This window comes from Lathyrus oleraceus, chromosome 1 (assembly GCF_024323335.1).
Source record: "Lathyrus oleraceus cultivar Zhongwan6 chromosome 1, CAAS_Psat_ZW6_1.0, whole genome shotgun sequence".
Classification (NCBI taxonomy): Eukaryota; Viridiplantae; Streptophyta; class Magnoliopsida; order Fabales; family Fabaceae; genus Lathyrus; species Lathyrus oleraceus.
The window spans coordinates 262,008,733-262,023,977 of NC_066579.1; the positions used below are offsets into that span (position 1 = coordinate 262,008,733).

Sequence of the window (15,245 nt, forward strand, 5' to 3'; positions counted from 1 at the left end):
GATATTAGTACAATCTAATCACAAACAATCTTTTCATAAACCCTTATTCAAGGTAAAATCAACACAACCCATCAAACTCATTTTTGTGACTTAGGGAATCACTTCGAAAGACCTTTTCTCAAAGGTAAAATCAACCAACCCAGAAACATTTTTACTCCGAACTACAGAGCTCTGATTCTTCATCACCCGATGAATGATACGCAGGCACAAGGGCCACAATCCTTGGCGAGCAGAATAATAAAAAACCCAAAATCCAATTCTTTCACACTCTTTTGAAAATAAAGCAATAAACGAGATAAATACCCACACACGCAGACAACTTAAATGGTTTTCATGGAGTATCATGAACATGAGGGGTGTTAATACCTTCCCCTTGCGTAACCGACTTCCGAACCCCAATCTCGATTGTGAGGCCAATTCTTTATTTGTATTGCACTTCCTTTATCTCTTTCCCCCGAGGGTTTTATCGACTATTTCCCCTTTCCTTCTTATAGCAATAAATAAAATTCGGTTGTGGCTCTGTGTTTTTCCTTTTCTTTGTAAGAGGCACATACTTTCAGTCCCCATTTCGTTATCGTAACCCTGGTAGCGACAAGTATATCTAGTCTCAGCATCATTCATGATTCGACTAAAATAATAAATGGATCTTTCGATTTCATCATCTTCTTCTTGGGATAAGATACTCCCAATCATCGAGTCAGATGCAGAAACATACAAATTCATGGCTTTGTTCCTCATGAGAGGTAACAACATTGGAGGTTTCGACACGTACCTCTTAATCTCATCGAATGCTTGTTGATGTTTCGATCCGTATCTAAAACCTTCTTCTTTCTTTAATCATAATAGTGGTGATAATACTTTTGTTTTGCCACTTAGATCTGAAATAAATCTCCTTAGAAAGTTGTTTTTTTCCCAACAAGGACGACAACTATTTCTCATTTGTCGGATATTCAGTATTTTGCATAGCTTTTGTCTTGTTTGGGTTTATCTATATTCCCTTATTATGGACTACAAAGCCAAGAAGATCTCCTGCATGAATACAAAAAACACACTTTAACGGGTTCATTTTAAGCCCATATTTCCTCATCCTTTCGAATGCTCATCGAAGGTGGTCGAGATGACCATCCTTGGATGAAGATTTTATGGTGATGTCATTGATGTACACTTGCATGAATGTTTTGATGAAATCATGAAAGATTGAGTTCATTACTCTCTAGTAAGTAGTATCAGCATTATTTAGACCAAAAGGCATCACTACCCATTCATATGTGCCTAAGGCCTCTGGGCATCGAAACTTCATTTTCTCTAGGTCTTCCTCTGCAATGAAAATTTGGTTGTAACCAGAGTATCCATCAAGGAGACTTAGGTATTCGAATCCAGCCGCATAACGACCAACATCTCATCCACTGACATTCGATATTCGTCTTTGGGAGTAACTGCATTAAGGTCTCTAAAGTCTATGAAAACTCTAAGGATATCATTTTTCTTAATAATTGGAACAATATTAGTAAGTGATTTAACATACCTGGCAGGTCTGGTGAACTTGCTATAGAGCAAACTTTTGATCTCATCTTTAATCTGACATGATGTTAGGCGCAAGCCTTCATGGGGTTTGCTTCACAAGCTTCTTGTCAGGTCTGATCAGTAGCTTTAGTTCGACTAATTAACGGTTGAGCCCATGTATTTCATCATAGTCCCAAGCAAAATAATTTATGAATTCTCTCAATAATTCAATTACTTCTACTTTCAAGTGTGGTTCGTTTTTTCACTAATGTACGTCATCCTCTTTGTCGTCCCATCTCCCAAGTCTACCTCTTCCAAAGGATCATGTGCCTGCATTTTCCTGATCAAAGTTATTGGGTTCTTATTGAACCCCAAAGGCTCATCGTTATAAATGTAATCTAGCCTTCGACTTTTTGAAGCTGTTGTTTAGCCGGTAAAGCCATATTGATGTTCCCAGGAATTCTCAGGCCTAATGGTTTTGACAACCATTATTTGTTAATATTCAACCTCTAAGGCCACCAATATTCTATTTTCAGCCACATAGGCCGAAATCTGAACCAACGCGTCTGAATCAATCATGATCACCATCCGATTATGACTATCGGTTGTACCCTCAGACAATTTTGTACTCCCAGGTAAACCTGCATTGAGGGTGTAGGTTCACCTTGTAGCTCATTCTCACCCTTCAAATTTATACTCGCTTCCGACGGGCCTACATGGTGGAATTTTAGACATTTTTTGGTCAAAGTTAAGCTGTTGATGTGATTGACATCTTCTCTAAAGAAACTCAGATTCGCCTCGATCATTTTGATGACTCGATCAGGCTTCTAGATGGTGATCCTCTGATGCATCGATGAGGGTACACACCCTACCCAATGCAACCATTTTCTTCCCAATAGCAAATTTTAGTTTTCTTTATTCGGCACTGTAAGACCCCAATTTTGACCCTAAGATCCCTCATGCTATCTCATCATTTGCATTAACTTTGGGATCACACCTTGGCATCTTCCTTACCCATCCTTCATTGGGTTTGTATTGGGAGAGATAACCAAGCACATTTGATTGTATCATACTTTATTTTATTTTGTTTACTTACCAAAATGCCAAAAATATGTCTATGTATGTCTTTGTTTCTTTTGTAGGTAGTGTGTGTCCACCTATGCCATATCAAACTCACAACTAGGGTTTAAGACCCTCAAAGAAAATAGATCAATCCAACAATGATAAAATTTGGTTCTAAACATCATATATGAATCCCCATGTTCTTAATTTGTTAATTTGATCAAGAGTTCATCAAGAGTTTGAAGCATGTTTGCCTTGGAAGCCCTAATTCATCTGGGTATCTTGTGTGAATTCTTCAGCAAGTTTCTTCAACAATTGGTTAAATATAGAAATGGATACTTCATTTTACATCATATTATGCATGTATGATCCTCCATGAGTACCAAAGATCAAGATAACTTCAAGTTTGCAAGTTGGTTTAAAGAAGTTTCAAAGAGAAAGTCAACTGGTCAAAACTGGGGTTCCCTAAACCCTATCTCCTATGATTTTTGTCATATGAAATTGATTTCAAGAGAAACTTTACTCCCTGTGACATTTCAAACAACTCTCATGTTGGCATCAAGAGCTAGTTTTGCTTGGAAATTCATTTTTTATGGTGAGAGATTATTGATCATTTTGTTTGTGCCCTAGTTAGGAGGTCAACTTGCCAAGACCATAACTTGCTCAATGTTTATGATATGAAGGTCATCCAAGTTTCATGAACAATTTCAAGATGTCTTCTCCAACTTTTCTTCTTTGAGAAATGTTGAATTCTACTTTCAAGGGCATGTTCCAAGAGGAAACATTGTAGGTCATTTTGGGCATTTACCATTGAACAAACATTTTTCCCCAACTTCTAAAATGCATAACTCCCTCATGCAAAATCCAAATGATTTTTGTGACCAAATTGAATAGGTATGAAAGATATACAACTTTGGTGAAGGAACCATTTTCATTTGAAGCTCATAGCAAAAGTTGTTCAAGATGGAAGAAGTGGTCATTTGACTTTGTACTTAGAATTTTTTTAATTATGTTTAATTTCTCCAACTTCCACCTCAAATTTCATCATGATCCAAGCTCCAAATGGAAAATTGTTAAACATGAAAATCGTTCCTCTTGATGTCAACTTTCCAAAAAGTTTAAGATCACTTTATTTGAATAAGAATTGAGGGAGTTGCGTATGGTTCCTTTGTTGGGTTTGTTTTGGCATGTTTTGAATTCAAGTGATTATTTCTCTTCGCATGCTTACATGTGATGATTTCAGTATCGATTATGCACGAATTAGAGTGGGATTACATCATGGTTTCGGCCCAAATCAATGCCCATGCATCCATGCACCATTGTTTCTATTTTTGGCCAAAATTTCAAAGGGTGCAAAACTGAATTCCATAGCCTATATATATCATTGCATTGCCTCAAGATCAACACACACGCATTGCCCAAGCCTTTCCAGATCATTTCTAAACCCTACGCTCTAGAATACCTTGAATATTTCTTTGAAATCGAGTTTGAATTTCACCTTCTGTTTTGAGATTCAAACTCCAAGGATTCATTACCTTTTTCATCTCAATTGGTCAATGCAAGCAAGAGGAGGAAGAACCAAGTGAATTCAGATCAAGATCAAGCCAGCTTAGAGCTACCCGAAGTTGAAGACTGCTAGCTATTGGAGTTTCTTGATTGGATATTCTGGATATCTTTATTTGATGACATGGCCTTCATTTAATTTGCTCAGATATTGCTTAAGCATGTTGCCTGATAAAGTCCAAAGGAAAATGGGTTTCTATATGACATTTTTGTCTGTTGGATTGCATCCCATTGGTTAGACCTTTTCAACCCTCAACTTTTAAATTCTTGTCTAGGATAGTCCCTTCATCTCCTCCCACTTCTTAATTTTAAAAATCTCTCCCTCTTTTCAAAACCTTCGTTGTTTGTGATTTTCAACTTAGACATTATTTTAATGATTAGAAACATTGGCCTTATGCCAATGAATTTTAAAAATATTTTTCTTAATCAAACTTATAAATGAACTTAACAATATTGACTTGAATTTCAAAAGATACAAAAAGAACTAACAACCCCATTCAAAACTTTGGCCTTTTGTGCCCTCTTCTTAAATTTTTGTTAAAAATCAACTCACCAACTTATTTTAAATTTTTACCGCGAACTATGAGGTTTTGATCCCTTATTTTTATGTTGGTATGTATGCACAAGACCGTAGGTCTTGTCAAAAAAAATAATTAAATGAATTCTTTTCTCATCCGATTATTCTTTTTTTTATCAAACATCATTTAGACCAAATCACTTGCACACAAAAAGGGCTCCCTAGGAGTACCTAGGACACTTTGGGTGCTAGCACATTCCCTCTGTGTAACCAACCCCCTTACTTGTATTCTCTGGCATTTTATTAGTTTTGATTTGAAAACTTCTTATCTTTGGGTTTTGTTCGTACTTTTGCCCTTTTCCTTTGGAAACAATAAAAGCGTGGTGGCGATTCTGGTTTTATTGACGTCAAGTTTATCCATCACTTGATGGTCATGAATTTACCGCTACCGAAATTAAGTGGCGACTCTGCTGGGGAGTAGTCCTCAGTGGGTTTAGCCTACTTTTTGTGTGTATATATTTGTATATTTGATTCTTTGTTTGTATATTTTATTGTATGATATTTTGTCTGTTATGCTTGGTGATCTCTGTGTGGTGAGATAAGTTCTAACCCGAACTTGAGTTCAATCTAAGATAGGAGGGTGGTATAGTCATGTTGACTTTAAAGGAGTAGTCCTGAAAGAGTTGGCATGAGATCCCCCACTCAGTGGAGACCTATTTAGAGCTACTGATGTCACACAAGTAATTTATGGATAGGCTTTACTTTCTCTAATTTGGAGGTCCGAGAAGTTGAGGACCGTAGAATATTTAACCCAACTTGGCCTATTTAGGACGTAGTGCAGAGACTATTCAAGTGTAGACTTGATCACAGTTGTTATGCGATACTACACTTAGACGGGTTTCTCTTGAGAATACTATGGATTGATGAGTCAGTCATCCTAACCTGTAGTATCTGATATATGAGATTCAGACTCTGGGAACTTTTGTATAACATGATCTATAGGTCTTTATCCTTAGTACACTCCTTTGGGATGGTTCTTAACCCGACTTCATGCTCATGACTCACAATAAACCCTTTGATTCTTGGTTGATCTGATCAAGTCTTGTCAATATCAATGGAACTTGGATGTTGATAAGGTGAAAAACATAATCCACCAAAATGGATGATTGATCTTGATGATGAATTGATCCATCCCTTGACATTTATTTGTGTTTGCCTTGAGTGTGACCCCTTGTGTATGATTGTTACATTCATGCATACATGCGCATCATGACATTCATCATAGAAAATAAATTTCATAGAACTACGGTCTTGTTTGAAAATATTTTCAAACCATGGATTATGGACGAAGGAACACTAAGAATTACAGTTTTTGATGTCCTGATTTAAAAGAGCTAAGGAAGTCGTCATCCTTTGTACTAGATCCCATGGACTTCAAGCAACATAATGGGAAGCTCTTGTTTGTGTTATCTACTGACGAGGTTGAAGGACTTCTGAGTGTTTTGGTTCAATTTGATGACCCTTTTTACCGGTGCTTCACTTTTCCGGATTATCAGCTCGTGCCCACATTAGAGGAGTATGCCCATCTCTTAGGTATACCCGTATCTGATAAGGTACCCTTCAGTGGATTAGAGGAGATCCCGGGATCTCATGTCATAGATGAAGCTCTTCATCTGAAAAAAATCTGAGATTGATGCTTATTTGGTAAAGAAACGAGGAATTCTTGGGTTGACTTATGAATTTCTCATTGGTAGAGCTACTGTTTTTGCTCAAGCCAGTAGCATGGATTCTTTTGAGGCTATCTTGGTATTGCTCATTTATGGCTTGATGTTGTTCCCTAATATTGACAGTTTTGTTGATGTTAACACCATTAGAACTTTCTTGATTGGGAATCTTGTTCTGACTCTGTTGGGTGACATGTATTTATCTTTGCATTTGAGTAATTCTAAAGGTGGTGGGACTATTTTAAGTTGTGTTCCTCTCCTGTACAAGTGGTTTATTTCGCACTTGCCTCAGACGCTTGCTTTCATGGAGAACCGACAATGTCTACAGTGGTCCCAGAGACTTATGTCTCTCACTAACGATGATATTATTTGGTATGATTCTAAATTGAGTAGCTTGGACATTATTGGTAGTTGTGGTGAATTCTCTAACGTGCCTCCCATTGGTACGCAAGGAGGAATCAACTAAAACCCAACATTGGCTCATCGTCAACTTGGGTTCCCCTTGAGAGATAAACCTAACAACACTCAGTTAGAGGGTCTATTCTATCAAGAGGGTAAAGATCCCAACTTTTTAAGAGTAGAATGGTGTGTGCTTGGTGCAATGTCCATAGCAAAGGAAGATCCGAGCTTGGTCCACGCAACTATGTAACTTTGGAAGCTTACACTATTTAGGTGGAGAAGAGAGCTTTGGAGCTGAAGATGCCATACGCTTGTGAAAGAAATATGTATGTGGTTATGTCTGAGCCATCAACTCTCCCTAACCAAGATGTAGAGGAGTTGGAAGATAAACTTGCCAAGATGAAGCAAGAGAGAGACTTGTGGGAAGAACGGTTCCATGCTTTAAGCCGAAAGCATGAGGAGTTACAACTTGAGTCGAAAGACAAGGATGCACTTATTGAGATTCTTGAAGACCGTGCAGTGAAGAGACAGGGAGAACCAGAGGGTTTATTTTCCTCTAGTATGCCTCAGCCTTCCGGTGCTTGGAAGAAGATTGTTGACCAGTTTGTTCTTGAGAAGGCTCAGATGAAGACATCCTTTGAGTCCAAGATCCGACGCATCCGAAGGAAGTATGCCCCCATAGCCAGATCATCTGATGTAGTTGTTAGGGATCCTTAGAATGATAGTTTCCTTTTCTCTTATATTTGTACTTTCGTTTCTGAAATTGTACTCAGTGTAATCCTACCAATATTTTTTATGAAAAAAAAGAGATTTTTATGGTCAATTGAATTGTTATTGCTAATTAAGAATATTTGCAAGAAAGACTTCATGTGTTTCTTGAAATTAAAATAAAAAACATTGCATTTCATGCATCATTTGCATAACAGGTTTCTTCCGCCAGGTGTCTTATCAGTTCTTCTTTTGTGTATCAGCTAAGCTAACCCATCCTTACAACACCCGAGCTAATCGTTTGAAAAGAATGGAACACCTCGAGCAAGAGAATAGAGAGCTAAAGGGTGAGATCGCCAGACTCACAACCCTGATGGAGTCTGTGATAGCTGCTTAGAACTAGCAGACCCCACCTCCTGCAACTCCTCCTCCTCCTCAGAGGACTGTCATATCAGAGATTACTTTATCAATTGTTCTTGTGGCAGCTAGCCAGTCGGTTCCTGCCATGCCAGCTGGATTCCCGTGGGGAATGCCACCTAATTTTGTGCCTGAAGGGTATGCACCCACTTATGTTTCTCTGTCGGCATCTAGCCCGGTCATGTTAGTGCCTCCTCCTATTATTCATACTCTGCCTCATGTTAAGGAAACTATTTACCACTCTGAGTCGTCTGAAGGTCCAAATGTTTATGAGAAAATGGATGAAATTAAGGACTAGTTCCTTGAGTTGCGCAAGGAATTGAAGACTCTAAGAGGAAAGGATTTGTTTGGGAAGAGTGCTACTGAGTTGTGTTTAGTTCCTAATGTTAATATTCTGGTGAAGTTCAAGGTTCCAGACTTTGAAAAATACAAAGGGAATACTTGTCCATTGAGCCATCTTGTTATGTATAACAGGAAGATGTCTACTCAAACTGATTATGGTCAGCTGCTGATTCACTACTTCCAGGATAGTCTGAATGGAGCTTCCCTGAGATTGTACATGGGCCTGGACAATGCTAGCATCCATACTTTCAACAACTTAGGTGAGGCCTTTGTCAAACAGTATAAGTATAGTATGGATATGTCGCCAGATTGAGATTAGTTGAGGTCTATGTCTCATAAGGACAAGGAGACATTTCAAGAATATGCTCAAAGATAGAGGGAGTTAGCTGCTCAGATTAGTCCACCTTTGGAAGATAAGGAGATGACCAAGATTTTCCTGAAGATGCTGAGTTTATTTAATTATGAGTGTGTGATTGCAAGTGCCCCCAATGATTTTACCGAGATGGTAAACATGGGGATGAGATTAGAGGAAGGAGTCTGTGAATGTCGTTTATCTAAATATGAAGCGTCAACCATCAAAAAGTATGGTTGGAGAAACTAACGCAATATCAGTTGGGAGGCAGAGGAGGCCTCATGTAAGGAAAAGTTCTCAATCCCATCAGCATCAACACCAGGTATCTTCAGTGATTCCAGTTTTTTCCAATAATTCAACTAATCAATCAGTTCCAATTCAACAACAATAACAATAACAACCGCAATAATGAACCAATTACAACAACAACAATCATCATCAACAAAGTTTTGAGAGGAAAAAGGTCCCTTTTGACCCTATTCATGTGACGTACGCCGAGTTGTATCCTTCCTTGGTACTCAAGAATCTAGTCCAGCCAAGGAATCCTCCACGAATTCCCGAGCCACTACCGTTGTAGTTCAAGCCTGATCTTCATTGTGCTTTTCACCCGGGATCCCCTAGTCATGATATAGAGAATTGCTACCCACTGAAGTATGAAGTTCAGAAGCTTGTGAAGATTGGTATGATGTCCTTTGAAGACAGAGTGCCGAATGTAAAAGTCAACCTGTTTCCTGCTCATGGTAACACTTCTGTCAACATGGTGGACGGTTGTCTAGGGAATTTTAGAGTTTTTGATGTATGTCGCATCCGCAGGTCTTTGATGGAGATGCATAGAACTCTATTTTTGATTAGTGTTTGCGAACATGACCATGACAATTGTGTGATTTGCTGTGTGAACCCTCGTAGGTGTATAATTGTCAAGAGAGATATTCAAAAGTTGATGGATGAGAATGTCATTCAAATTCAACAATCAAGGGATATGGGTGATGATGTGAATGTCATCGTGCCAGTGTTCAAGACCTCTAAGCGGGTAGTTATTCAATTTGATAGCAGCAACAACAATAATGTCAATAGAACGGTATCACCATTGGTTATACGGTTGGTAGACCCAATCCCCTATGCATCCGATAAAGTTGTTCCATATCAGTATAATTCCATAATGAGTGAAAAGGGTCAAGAGGTTCCTCTCCCAGTTGTAGATTCTGTGGTAAGTATCGCAGATGTAGTGAAGGTGACCCGTAGTGGCAGTGTGTTCCGTCAAGTTTTTCCTAAGATTGTGGAAGATGTTCCTGCAGTTGTTCTAGATAGTGCTCCAACGTGTCAGTCTGGTGAGTCCAACAAGTTGAAGACTAATGATGATGATGAGGTGTTACGATTGATTAAGATAAGAGAATTCAATGTTATGGAGGAGTTTCTCCAAACGCCGTCAAAGATTTCAATGTTATCATTATTGATGAATTCTGAGGCACACAGAGAAGCATTGTACAGAGTATTGGAACAAACTTGTGTAGAACAGGATGTGACTGTGGATCAGTTTGACCATATTGTTGCTAACATTACTCCCTATAACAACCTGAGCTTATGTGATGAAGAACTTCCTGAGGAAGGCATGAATCACAATTTGGCGCTTCACATTTCAGTGGATCGTAAGGAGGGCGCTTTGTCCAATGTATTAGTTGTTGGTGTAAGCCCTAGAGGCCAATACTTTTGGTACTTGTATCGAATTATTTATTAATAATAAAAGGCTTTTTCTTTATTACGTTTGTTTAATAAAGTCCCTAGAATAGTTAGTCCGTTTAATGCATCAAGTGTGACTTGATCATGAGACCACATTAAACATAAGGACACTATTCTTAAAGTATCCGTAGTCGAGCTTTATTGTGAAGTGGGATAACATTAAAGCATTGAGACTATTATGTTTGTAGACTGATGATCACATCTCATGGATCATGGATAAAGAGTTATCAAGTCTTAAACATAGGTATGAATATTAAGAGTAATATTTATACCGGATTGACCCGCTATGAGAATACTATATAGAAAGTTATGCAAAGTGTCATAAGTTATTCTCATGGTGATAATGGTGTATACCATTCTTCGACCTGAAACCACTGTGGACCCTAGATGTAGAGTCGAGTGCTTTATTGCTGATCCAACGTTGTCCGTAACTGGATAACCATAAAGACAGTTGATGGGTACTCCACGAAGCATGCTGAGGGACATGAGTGTCCTAGATGGAATTTGCCCATCCTGCGTAACAGGATAAATGTCTATGGGCCCAATATTGAACTGGACAAGGATGACACGGTCTATACCTTGTGTTTAATATAGACATAAGGACAAAAGGGTAATTATACACATAATTATTATCACATGAGGTTTTGTCAGATCACATGACATTTTCGTGTCTTGGGTAGCAGTGATGTGTTGCTAGATACCGCTCACTGTTTATTATGTTAAATGTGTGATTTAATATAATTGCCAACGCCGCGAAAACCTACAGGGTCACACACAAAGGACGGATTGATGAGAAATAGAGTAACTAAGGAACACCGTAAGGTACGGTGCACTTAAGTGGAAGACGAAATATGGTAAGGTACCAAATACTTAAGTGATTTTGGCATATTATGAGATATGGGCCAAAATACACTTAAGTGGGCTTTTAGCTTGAAGCCCACACAAATGGTTCTATAAATAGAATCCTTGGGTAGAAGCATTGTCACTCAGACTAAAACTCAAGTGAAGACTTGGAGTTTCGTTTCCCTCTCTCTCACTCAAAGCCTTCATTCGTACCAGCTAGCACTGAGATTGAAGGAACCCGTTCATGTGGACTGAGTAGAGACGTTGTCATCGTTCAACGTTCGTGATCGCCACAAGAGGTAATGATTCTATCACTGATCATGCCCATTCGTAAGGATCACTAAATTGAGAAATTTTTAAATTCCGATGCGCCTTGGATGGCAATTCTCCTTCAGTGGTATCAGAGCCACTTACGAAACCATGAATCTGATAACTGTTTTTGTTCTGTATTAATATGATTAAAGACAGAATGAATCAAAGATTAAATTGAGATCGATCAAGTTATATATATATGATATATGTAATCTTGATGCAAAATACATTATATATGATACAGTGTTCTCGTTTCGTTCATTCAAACACTCAATGGTTATTTTCCTTTGAGCGATCAATGGTCATTTGCTTCTTGATCCGACATTAGTATGGTGAAGCAATGACGTGTTGATCAATCATACTGAATCAACAATCGAGATGTGTTTGACGGTCTGAAATTGGTGCATCAGGGTTAGTGACGGCATAAGGGTTGTGTTGTCAGAGAGTTATGCGATTATGGTTGTAACTGCACAAGAGTTGTGCTTTCTAAACACTTTTCCGAACAGTGTTAACCGGTTAACGAATATGGTTAACCGGTTAACGCAATACGAAATAAATTTTTTAAATTTTTCAAACAGTGTTAACCGGTTAACGCATTTGGTTAACCGGTTAACGCAAGACGGAAAACAGTTTTCCAAGAGATTTTCAAACAGTGTTAACCGGTTAACACATTTGGTTAACCGGTTAACGCAAGGCAGAAAATAATTTTTGAACAGATTTCAAACAATGTTAACCGGTTAATGCATTTGGTTAACCAGATAACGCAAGGCAAAATTCACCCTTTCGGCTAAATCAGTGTTTTAAAGTATCAAGTGTTGATGCGAAAAATGACGTCGATTTTGAATGAATTGTTCATTAAAATTTTCGAGCAGGGGCGCTGCCCCTTCAGTGCTATTCAGGTCATATATGAACCTGTTGTTGAACTTTATTCCATTGTCAGGTCATATATGAACCTGTTGTTGAGCCTTATTCAGGTCATATATGAACCTGTTGTTGAGCTTTATTCCAGTGTCAGGTCATATATGAACCTGTTCTGAAGAGTCTTTCTCTATGATTGTTTCAGTGTTGTCAGGTCATATATGAACCTGATGTTGAGCTTTCATTCCAGCATTACCAGGTCATATATGAACCTGTTGATACACTCTTCTTGAATTTTTCAGAGTTTGTTAGGTCATATCTAAACCTGCTGTCAGAACTTCTTGATATTCCCCAGCATTGTCAGGTCATATATGAACTTGTTGTTGTGTTTTATTCCAGTATTGCCAGGTCATATATGAACCTGTTGTAGCATTTTTTTTCCTTATTCGGGTTTAGTAAGTCATATGTGAACTTACTACCGAAATCTCTTGTATTCTAAGTATCGTTTATCAAATTTCACTTTGAGTACTCCCCAGTGTGTGTCTGATTCTCCAGCAGAATTTGTTTTCCCCAGCAAGTTTGTTCTTACCATTTGTCTGTCTCCCTATGGACCATCCGCATTCCCCACAGGTTGGTCTGCCTAGTAGCATCTCCTGTTAAGGGTTCACCATATCCCTAGCAGATAAAAATTTCAAAAAAAAAAGAAGAAGAAAATCTTGCATCGACACATATCATATCATATCATGTCATAGGAATTCAGGATCAAAATCCGGGTCTTCTTAGTATTTAACTATCTCCCACTATGATCATATGAAGAGTGTCCTGCTTCATATTCTCTAGTTGAAGATACTTAAATAGGGGCAACTGTCAAACCCCGAATTTAGATCCATCTGCATTCATCCACTATGCATCATGCATTCATTTTAGTATAAACACTAATTCACGTCTGAGGTCAATCGTTGACTTTCTGGTCAATTAGTTGACCAAAGTCAACCGTCCTTTCCCAAATCCATATTGTCTCGATTTTGATAAACATTGGTCATTATCTAGGTTTTTTGATCATGGTGCTTTTGATTATAAAATGGATTCTAATTATTTGACTTTTTAATTTTCAATTTGATTTTAATTTCAAATTAAGTCTAATTCCAAATTTCAATTTAATCTTAATTTTGTTTTTACTAATGATTCAAACTCTAATTGATTTTAATTTTCAAATAAATGTTAGAATTGATATCAAAGTAATTTTAACATATTATAGATTAATTTGATTTTAATTGGTTTTATTGGTTTTTTTTATTTTAAATTGACATTTAGATGAGTCTTAGATTATTTCTAAAATCCATATCCATTTCTATAACCACAAATTCATTTCATTCAAACCAAGTTTGTTACAACCATTTTTTTATGTAAATGTCATAAGTTTCCGACACTAGATAACCATTGCATTTGCCAATTTCATTCCAATTCCAAATTACATTTGCGCTCAAAGCGCATAAATCACAAAACCATGATGTTACACAAGCATTACAACATTTCCATAAATTACAAAGTCATGTTCCAAAATACATTTCACAACATTTTCTTACAAGTTCATCATATTACATAAATCCTACAAGTACAATCCTAATGAACAATCAAAGCCCAATTTCAAGCACAATTTCAAACATTCCATTATAATTTCATACTACATACCAAATTACCACAAATCCAATACATTTCCTTTCGCATTATCAGTCACCATACACACCTTAACACTATTAGTCATTACCGACAAGTCCATACATTACAATATCAAAGTCCACAGCAACCCTTCAGTTTCGAGAAAACACTTTGGCTAATGGCAGTATGTCATCATGCCCTCCAGGATGTCAAATTTCACGGGGAGTTAAGTATATACATCATCTTCCGCAACAGGTAAATCATTTGCCTACTATGGGGGATTCTTCATACGACACGCGTGAATTGCCCACATCCAATGCCTTCCCAGAATCACCTATTCCTTCAGAGGTTGGGAAACCACCTAGGCGGGCCAAATGACCAAAGGAAAGTAAGTCTGTTTCACCCAACAAGAAGACTCCATAAACTACTAGAAAGGTCAAGAAGGAGGGTGAAAATTTAAACAAGACAATGATTGCCAACAACAAAGCACTTGAATGGAAGAGTAGTCAGGAAATTATAAACGAAAGTGATGAACTTAACAAGCAGTTAGTGGTCTCAAAGGCTGATTGGTAACCCCAAGACTTGGCACTGAATCAAGTTGCATACGACGATTCAACCATGCCAGCACCAGTGTGCTCTTGTACTGGCGTTCTCAGACAATGCTACAAATGGGGTAATGGAGGTTGGTAATCTGCTTATTGTACAACCACTTTATCGGTGTATCCACTTCCAGCAGTGCCCAACATAAGGCATGCACGAGTAGGCGGTAGGAAAATGAGTGGAAGTGCTTTTAATAAGCTGTTTAGCTGGCTTGCAGCTGAAGGACATGATCTCTCACACCCAGTTGACCTTAAAGACCATTGGGCCAAGCATGGTACAAATCGATATATCACAATGAAGTAGATCACATGATGTTTTTCTTTGAGAGGAGCACTAAGACGGTCAGCATATCATTGTCTTTTTCAACTGAGTCGCCCGCGAATATGATTGTGAACCTGCAGAACAACAATTGACGGCATTAAAGAACTATGACAGATGCAAAACCAGCAAAAGCAACTCTGTTACCATAAGGAACATCTTCAACAGTCCAGCCTGCATTACCGTCCAAGTCAAAAGTCCACAAGCTAAACAAACATGCCCTATAGTTCGTTTTGAGGAATCAGACCCTGCAAATCAAAGACACGAATCATAATAGAAAAATAGAAAGCAAGAGAAACAGAATAGTAATAAGGGTGTTGATAAACAAGAA

The 15,245-nt window shown here is 37.9% G+C and overlaps 1 pseudogene; it reads left to right on the plus strand.

Moving 5' to 3' along the window:
• The first annotated feature begins 9,746 nt into the window (after positions 1-9,746).
• On the plus strand, positions 9,747-14,913 carry LOC127102462 (protein BASIC PENTACYSTEINE6-like; annotated as a pseudogene).
• The last annotated feature ends 332 nt before the right edge of the window (positions 14,914-15,245 follow it).